Raw genomic sequence first — 8177 nt, forward strand, 5'->3', positions numbered from 1 at the left:
ATTGGCCCTAAAAACAAATACACGTCAACTGATTCACAGAAATATCAAGAGCTGCCCAAAGAACACCCATCCAGTCGCAAGTTTATGGGCTTTTTGCAATCGAGGGAATAGCTTTATGTGTTAAGCACAGATTTCAGTTAAATCTCTGGTGGATTTTTGCTGCTGTGTGTCTTTCAGAAATCGATATGAAGGAGGAATGGTCATAAATGTTACCATAGACAATTCAAGAGTAAATGAGAGTATAAAATGTGTATTTTATAAGCGTAATATACACCGATCAGGCATAACATTATGACCAGGTGAAGTGAATAACACTGATTATCTCTTCATCACGGCACCTGTTAGTGGGTGGGATATATTAGGCAGCAAGTGAACAAAGTTTTCAAAGTTGATGTGTTAGAAGCAAGAAAAATGGGCAAGCGTAAGGATTTGAGCGAGTTTGACAAGGGCCAAATTGTGATGGCTAGGCGACTGGGTCAGAGCATCTCCAAAACTGCAGCTCTTCTGGGGTGTTCCCAGTCTTCCGAAGATGAACGAAGGTTTCACGGGTTTAAAACGACATGAGGGTGAATACTTGAAATGTCATTTTTGGGTGAACTAACCCTTTAAGGGCGTAGATATCATTTTTACTGATGATTCACATCTGTCTTTAGACTCTTCTCTGTTGATGCTCATGAGACCTGGAACAGACAAGAGGAAGAAAACAGACCAGAAAAGACAGCAGACAGTCCATCTTAAATGTTTTATTGTAAGGGCTTATCCGCTTTTTTTCTGATGCATGGAACATTTAAAATCAGCTGTATAACGGCACAGTAAAGAGTGAAACACTGAAGAAATAAAAGACCACACACACAATGTCTCAATTTTTTATTTTTTTCTGGTTAGTCTGATAAGCAAAATAATAAAAAGTGTAAATAAATCATTGCATTGAAATTATTAACTTATGTTGCACTTTTGCATTAAGGCATGATGAATAATTCAAATATTGGAGGAGAAATATAAGGATGTGTAGTGTATAAGAAAATGAAGAAAAATAGAAAAGCACAAATGAAAGCTTAGCTGCTGGTTTTAGTTTACACATCTGGCCTGCAAACTGACATTTCAGCTCATAGTCTGATAGAGATACAATGTGCTATTAAAAAGATACATCACCTCCAAGAAAGCCAAGAAATAGACAAACACTGACTGTTTGTATCCAACAAACATGGCCCAGATGTTTTCTTTCTCTCCATCATTGGTCATCTGAGTCTGATTTGAGCTAGACAGTGTTCTTTTTTCTGCTCTGCATAAATATCACAAACCCTTTTGATATTTTTAGTCTGTCTTTGTACTGCAACTGAAAGGTATTTTGCTCATAATCTTGCAATAATCACAGCCATATGCTTTTATTGATGTCTGCCTTACCCACAATTACTAGAACGGATGATGCGTGATGGTTAATTACAGACTTATTAGTATGAAGTTGATGAGTAGAAGATCTCATTCAATAGCTTCCTCTTTTAACGATTAGATTTACTCGACCCCTGCTCAGCTGCCCTGGTAAACAGTAAGTGTCTTCCTGGAAATATAGACGACACTCATGAATTTCCTTTGTCTAGGTTTTGTTCTTTAACAATACCACCTGCAGACTGCGAAGGCTACCTGAAGAGCAACCACCGTCTTCCTTTCTGTCTCTGCTAACTCAGCAGTCCAGTAATGGGCTCTTACCTGAGATCACGGCTGTCGGGGAAACAGGAAATGCTCCTCATAGCAGGGCAGCTTTGTACCCTGCAGGAGCGGATGGCGGGCTTGAAAGAAAAAAAAAATAGGATGTGCCATTGGCAACGTTCCGCAATGTTCTTCACAGTTGTGGTCTCAGCATGGACACTTGGAAATGAAATATTGCCTGAATATAAATTTTTAATGGTTGTTGCAAAATGTTGAAAAAGTATTGTAACATGTGTTACAAATACAGTGTAACTGGGGTCCAAAATTAACAAGCACGAAATGTGAATAAAAAAGATTCTTTACCATAATAAGAAAAAAAAGTCATAAATAAATATAATAATAATAATTAAAAATAACAAGAATAATTGTATATTTTTATGTAAATTCTTATAGAAATTCATATAGATAGATAATTTAAATGTTATATAAACCAATAAATAAAGTAAATATTAATATAAATATTTATTATAATAAATAAAAATACAGATGCATGGCTAATATATATATATATATATATATAGTCTCTCTTTTTATCACTCCATAATTCAGAAAATACTGTGAACAGTCAGAAAAAAAAAAATAATTTTCACAATTTTTCTTTGAAATAAAATGTTGTATATAATCTGGCAAATTATATATGAACAAATCCCTCTGTAAAAACCTTCAGAATATAGATAGGAAAAAACTGTGAAGTTTGGTGTATTCTGAAGTGGAGATAAATGGTTCAGTGTTGGAGAAAAAAAAAAAAAACTAATTTTGAGAAAACAGATTTTAAAAATGTGTATTGTAATTGAAATCTATAGACACAAATAGATAAAGTTCCCAAAAATAAATGCTTAAAGGTGGATTTTTGATTATTATTATTATTTTTTGTACCACTAGTCTGAAAAGCCAAAAAGCCCAAAATCGAAAAAACAGCATTTTAGCCTGTAGTGTCTTGCCTTAATCATCATGCATTGACTTTTTTTCAATCAAAATACTGTATTTAAATCATTTTAATTTGGAAAAATGTTTGGATAAAACTAAACAGAGTCATTATACTGAGGTGTTCCGACACAAACATCCCTTCTGTCTATAGGTCATTAACCAAGACATCCGGTGCTCCAGTGTGGAGACATTTCATTTTAAGTAGATACTTCTTCAGCTGATCACTTGATCTCTTCCAGACCAATTTCTTGCCATTATATGTTTCCTCAAACTAAACATAGCTCTCACAGACAGGAGTGTCTATTCATTCTGAGAAAATATCTGAAAACAGAGTTGCATTATTGGGGTGTGAGATATTAGCCTGCTCAACATCCTCCATGCCGTTCTTACCCAAGGAACCCAAGCAGCAAAAACATCACTTGAGTTTCAGAGCTGCACGTGTCCCAGAAGAGAGGGAATTTGGCGGTTGACACAGTATTTGTTCCTTCAGTGAAAAGCTAATGACAGCTTTATACTGTCTAATTGAGAAAACACGGTTACCACCATTTGACAAACGCACAGCAGAACCTTGTCGCGAAATATAGTAAAAGGCACCAAATTCCATTTTAATTAGCACCCTTGAGCCTCACAGTAGTCATAAAACGCCTCTAAATGATGGAAAACGATACCGCTCGATTTTTACAAAGATAAGTGCTTTTCCAGTTGTCAGCTGGGTAAAAATAGTTTGTGTGTTGGAGGTTTAGATGTGTACTTGGCCCAAATCCACAGCCTGTGTTCTGTGTTTAGACTAGGCAGCTGTGTTTTAATCCGAATGGTTTTGTTTTCCTGTTAGCATTAGCCACAGAGAGACCATCATGCAATTTGTTTATCAGGCTTTATGAACCCAAGGGAACACCATTTCTGAACACCATTCAGAACTGAATTGAAAATACCTGAATTTGAATGGGATTAAATTTGAATTAAAATGAATTCAAATTAAAAGAAAATAATATAACTGTAATTTTTAGAATGCTTTAAAAAAAAAAAAAAAAAAAGTTTGTAAAGACAATTAGGTTGAATTCAGGTTTGGGACACTTTTTCCCAGTCATCTCAATGGCAAAATGTGTCCCAATAACTGAATTCAACCCTATAAAAAATGAAGACAGACAATATATATATATATATATATATATATAGAGATAGATAGATTGTGGAAGTTCTCAAACATTAAATATCATACGACAAATACAAAGAAATTGTGTTTTTAGTTAAATATATATTGCATACCAACAGCCCAAGGACAAAGACTGAAGACAAGATTGATGACCTTTATGTAAGTCTTTGTGGAACATAGAAATGGAGTACAGCCAGGGGACACAAAGCCTTCAGGATTTCTACCGTCTGCTGGTTCACCCTGTTCCATGCAAAGCCCTAACTGGTACGAGCAAACCCGACCCGCTGATTGGACGAACAACCCGCTCTCTCTTGTAACCACATCAGAGAAGAAGATTCCTAAGGAGACTTTCTGAAGAGTGCATTCTTAGTATAGACCTGTCATCAAGTCCAGGATGAAAAACGCTCTTGTGGCTGCCAGAAATAAATGAGCAGAGCTTTTTTAGGCAGGACAGAGTGGTGTGTGTGTGCTAGTAGGTGCTAAAGTCATCTGTCTAGCCGCCCGCTGCTAGCGTTGATGTCCTGATGGTGCGCTGCCGTCAGCGTTCGGCTCATACATCTATGCATGACTCCACAGGCTCTAATACATACATCAACCTGTTCTGTTCACTGATTAGGCTGTCAGGTAATCAGTCATGGCAGACCAGCGGGGGCCTAATTAGGGCTTGACCTCAAGGTCACGGCCTCCTCTGACCTCTGACTTAGCCACTGGGCTTGGCAATGATGGTAGCAGGAAGACCTTGCGGCTCCAATATACTTCAAGTGAAATTGAAGAAGGAACTGGTGTGGTGTCAGGCCAAAATCAGGCCAAAATGAAGTTCGTTTCAGGGGTTCAAAATTGCTTGCCAAAGCAAACTTTTCCAGAAAGTTTACCAGAAGGCTGGTAAACACCTTGAACTACCATTAGTCAGTGGCAAGTGCATAATAGGCAGGTGTATAGGCGTAATTTGCGGGTGGGACATGTCCCCACCACTTTTTGCCAGGGTCGATTTTGTCCCCACCACTTTTTGAAACATCTCGCGGCACGGATGTATGTATCTAATACGAAAGAAACATCTCTAGTGACCGTTACAAGTTGATTAGCAATTCGTTCGTTTGTGTTAAATAATAGGAGATCTGGCACTGGGACTTGTTTTTTAAAATCATGTTGAGTGCTCGTTGCCGGTTTGCCGCTGTTATTAGGGGTGCAACAGTCTTCTCTTCAATCTATCACTTAGAGCCGTTGCGGAGACTCTCTATTCGTTCCGGTAAAATCACAAAACAAAATGCACATAAACGTGTCCCTGCTCTTGATATATCACTGATGAACATCTTTGGTTTTAATGGAAAAAAAAAATAAAATAAATGATACGAGGGCGGATTAGAACCGAGAGACTCTAGCATGCTAAACACAAAAATTTTACCCCTTGTCCATCAGGACAATATAATATAGATAACGAATCCACAACTTTATTGACTAATGTGAACACTCTCGAGACTAATATATTGTATTATAGTAGATGTAAGGATGAAGCTATCATATTAAACATGAGGTCTACCGTCTGTCAATACATTTTGTGGTTTTATTATTGTTATAACACAATTACAATACACCCCCCACTAGACACATTCCTGTCCCACCCACTTTTTAAAACAAAGTTCCGCCACTGGGCAGGTGTGTTCTGGGGTTTCGCCTTCTTTGACGTGGAAACCTTCTTCAGTTCATTCCATGTTTGGTCCTTTGAGGTACTGTATATCAGGGCCTTTAGAATGACATTGAAGAATTTTGTACTCAGATTCTGAATAGACTCTAAAGATTTACATTGATGTCACTCAAGTTTGCTGGAGTAACCACTTTCTAATTCTGTAAAGAGTCTTTGGTTTTGGCCACATTATCCTTACAAACTGTTTGTGGTTCTTGTCACTGTCCCTAAATTGTTCCATTAAATTCCAGCTTTCCATAATTTTTTTAAGCATCTCCTGGCAGACAGTCTGGCTCTCCAAAACCAGACAATACTAGAGCCCTAATTATTCCAGACACTCTATTTGAGTAAGTTATATTGCCAGAGAAAAACCCTCTTAATTGCATAATAATGAGAAGCCCTGCTGTCACTAGACTCGGTCCCCAGATCTGGTTATGGAAAATCCCACACATCAAAGAGATATTAGTAGCTTTGGCTCCTTTTCCATTCAGGAATATGACATCAAAACTGTTGTTCCTCTGTGAGATATATTAGCCCAACTCATGGACAATTTGTCTCTTTCTATTGGCCTTGTTACTATAACTATCACCAGTGATATGTGAAGGGAAACTTTATTAACTACAGCCAATACAAAGTATTTGTGTCATTAAATGGTCGTTAAATATATATGTGTGTGTGAGGTGGGGAGTAAGTAAGAATGCAGTAAGTGTCCAGTAGGTGGCAACAAGTGACTTTGAGTGAGTTGAATCATTCATTCAATTCATTTGTTCAAACAACAAAAAATAAGCTATTTTATAAGTAAGTCATTGAATCATTTACTCAACCAATTTGTTCAAAACCAGTGATTCATTCAGGAACTCCATTGCAGAGTGTTGCTTGGAGACACTAAGGTTTGTTTGGCTTGCCATAAACATCATACAATTCTACACACTGCAGATGGCATAAAAGTCCAAATTGAACATATTATTTTAATAATGCTTTTATAATTATTATTGATTATCAAAGCAAGCGCCGCTTGAATGATTTAAGCTTTTAATGAAAGCAGTGATCATTAACCCCACGGACTCGAGAAAATAAATGAATCTCGCTATCCAAAACAGGTATATTTATTCAAATAATGAATGCCTATTGAAGACGACGCATAATGTAGATTATTTGAAGGTCAAAATTAAACCAAAATTAATTTCTAAAATAAATTATAAAAAATACTGATCATCAGAGCACAGCTTGATTGCTTGAAATTAAAGACTTGGATAAATTGTAAATACAGTAAGTAAAAAATAGAAATGGATTTTCAATTGTCTAATATACTCTTAATGCACACTCTCTCTCATAATTTGAAGCCCTGCAATTAAACTGGCCTGCTGAACAATGTATAAAAATAATAAAACCGAAGAAGTGATTTTAGTAAAAGCCTGCAAACAGACCAGCTGTGAGACACAATAGTGGCTAATTAGTTGCCATTTTACAAAGCTGTTTTTGAATTTCCAATGGACCCCATGAGATGTTTTCCCTTCATGCCTTCCACAGCTTGTCGAATGAGTTGAGTGTTACAAGTGCCAGCCGTCCTCCACTTGTCTGTCGGCCCCTTGGGTAAACGTTAGGCCTGAGCCTTGGCTGTCTCACTCAAGTTCATTCTGGAACGTGTTTTCCTTCATCTACCCCTCAGCTTAAACCAATTAGACGCTCTTGCCTCCAGAGTTCTGTAGGTAGGCATTGGCTACTGAATTTGTCCAATGAGAGGGAGAGCTCCCACCTGTCTGACCCAGCTGCTGGAGGACAAGAACGTTATCTGGTCATGTGAGAAGCATGTCTCATGCAAAGGAAATCAAACAGGCAAGAAGAGCCTATATGCAGTCTTCCCTGAATCCACAATGTGGTATTTGAAACGTGCGTGCCGGATGCTGATCCATGTTTAAAGACACAGATCTGCTTTTGTCCTTCTGTTTGTTTTATTTTGTCACATATAATTACAGACCGAAAAAGAGATGAGTTTGATTTTTTGGTGTCACTTTTCACACAAAATGACTGTCAGCTGTCAATTTCGGTCATTTCCCACAAGACACCGCTGACATTTTTTGAAGAAGGTCATAGATCTGTTAATATGCTTTAAAATGAGAGTGCATTTGTAGAGTAAAAATACAATAATATAACAAAATGCTTATTTTGTTTGCCAAAAATACACGGTTACTTTTATGAATAAAGATGCTTTTGCTTGCAAACTGGTATAGTTGCAGCTTCTGCCAGCAGGGGCTAACTAGACCATGCTAACTAACAAACCTTGACTTCTTAAGGACTGACAAAGCATAGGCTACTAGTAAGTAAGTAAGTCAAAAACCAAAGATCTTCTCAGCAGTAAAAAAGCCATTCATCCATCAGCCAAGTTGCTTTTGTCATTCTTTAGTTACACAAACCAGCGTGGCACTTATGATCATGGGCATTGTGCCCAAAGTTTATAGACGCCCGGCTGATCACCGTTTATTTTTGCTTCGCCACTCTGGTGCGGCAGTGTGAGTTTTACAGGTTGATTAGTAATGCAAGACAGGAGGGGAAATGCCCTGTAAGAGGTGTCTGTACTATAAATCCTGGGAAAATGTAATGTTATGAGACAGGCTGTGAATGACTTATGAAATACATCTGGCACATCTAATGCAAAGAAGGCCATGTCCTACTAAAGGTTCATTTCTACTTGTCTACTAGGAAAAGACC

The sequence above is a fragment of the Ctenopharyngodon idella genome, chromosome 12, assembly GCF_019924925.1.
Source record: "Ctenopharyngodon idella isolate HZGC_01 chromosome 12, HZGC01, whole genome shotgun sequence".
NCBI classification, from domain to species: domain Eukaryota; kingdom Metazoa; phylum Chordata; class Actinopteri; order Cypriniformes; family Xenocyprididae; genus Ctenopharyngodon; species Ctenopharyngodon idella.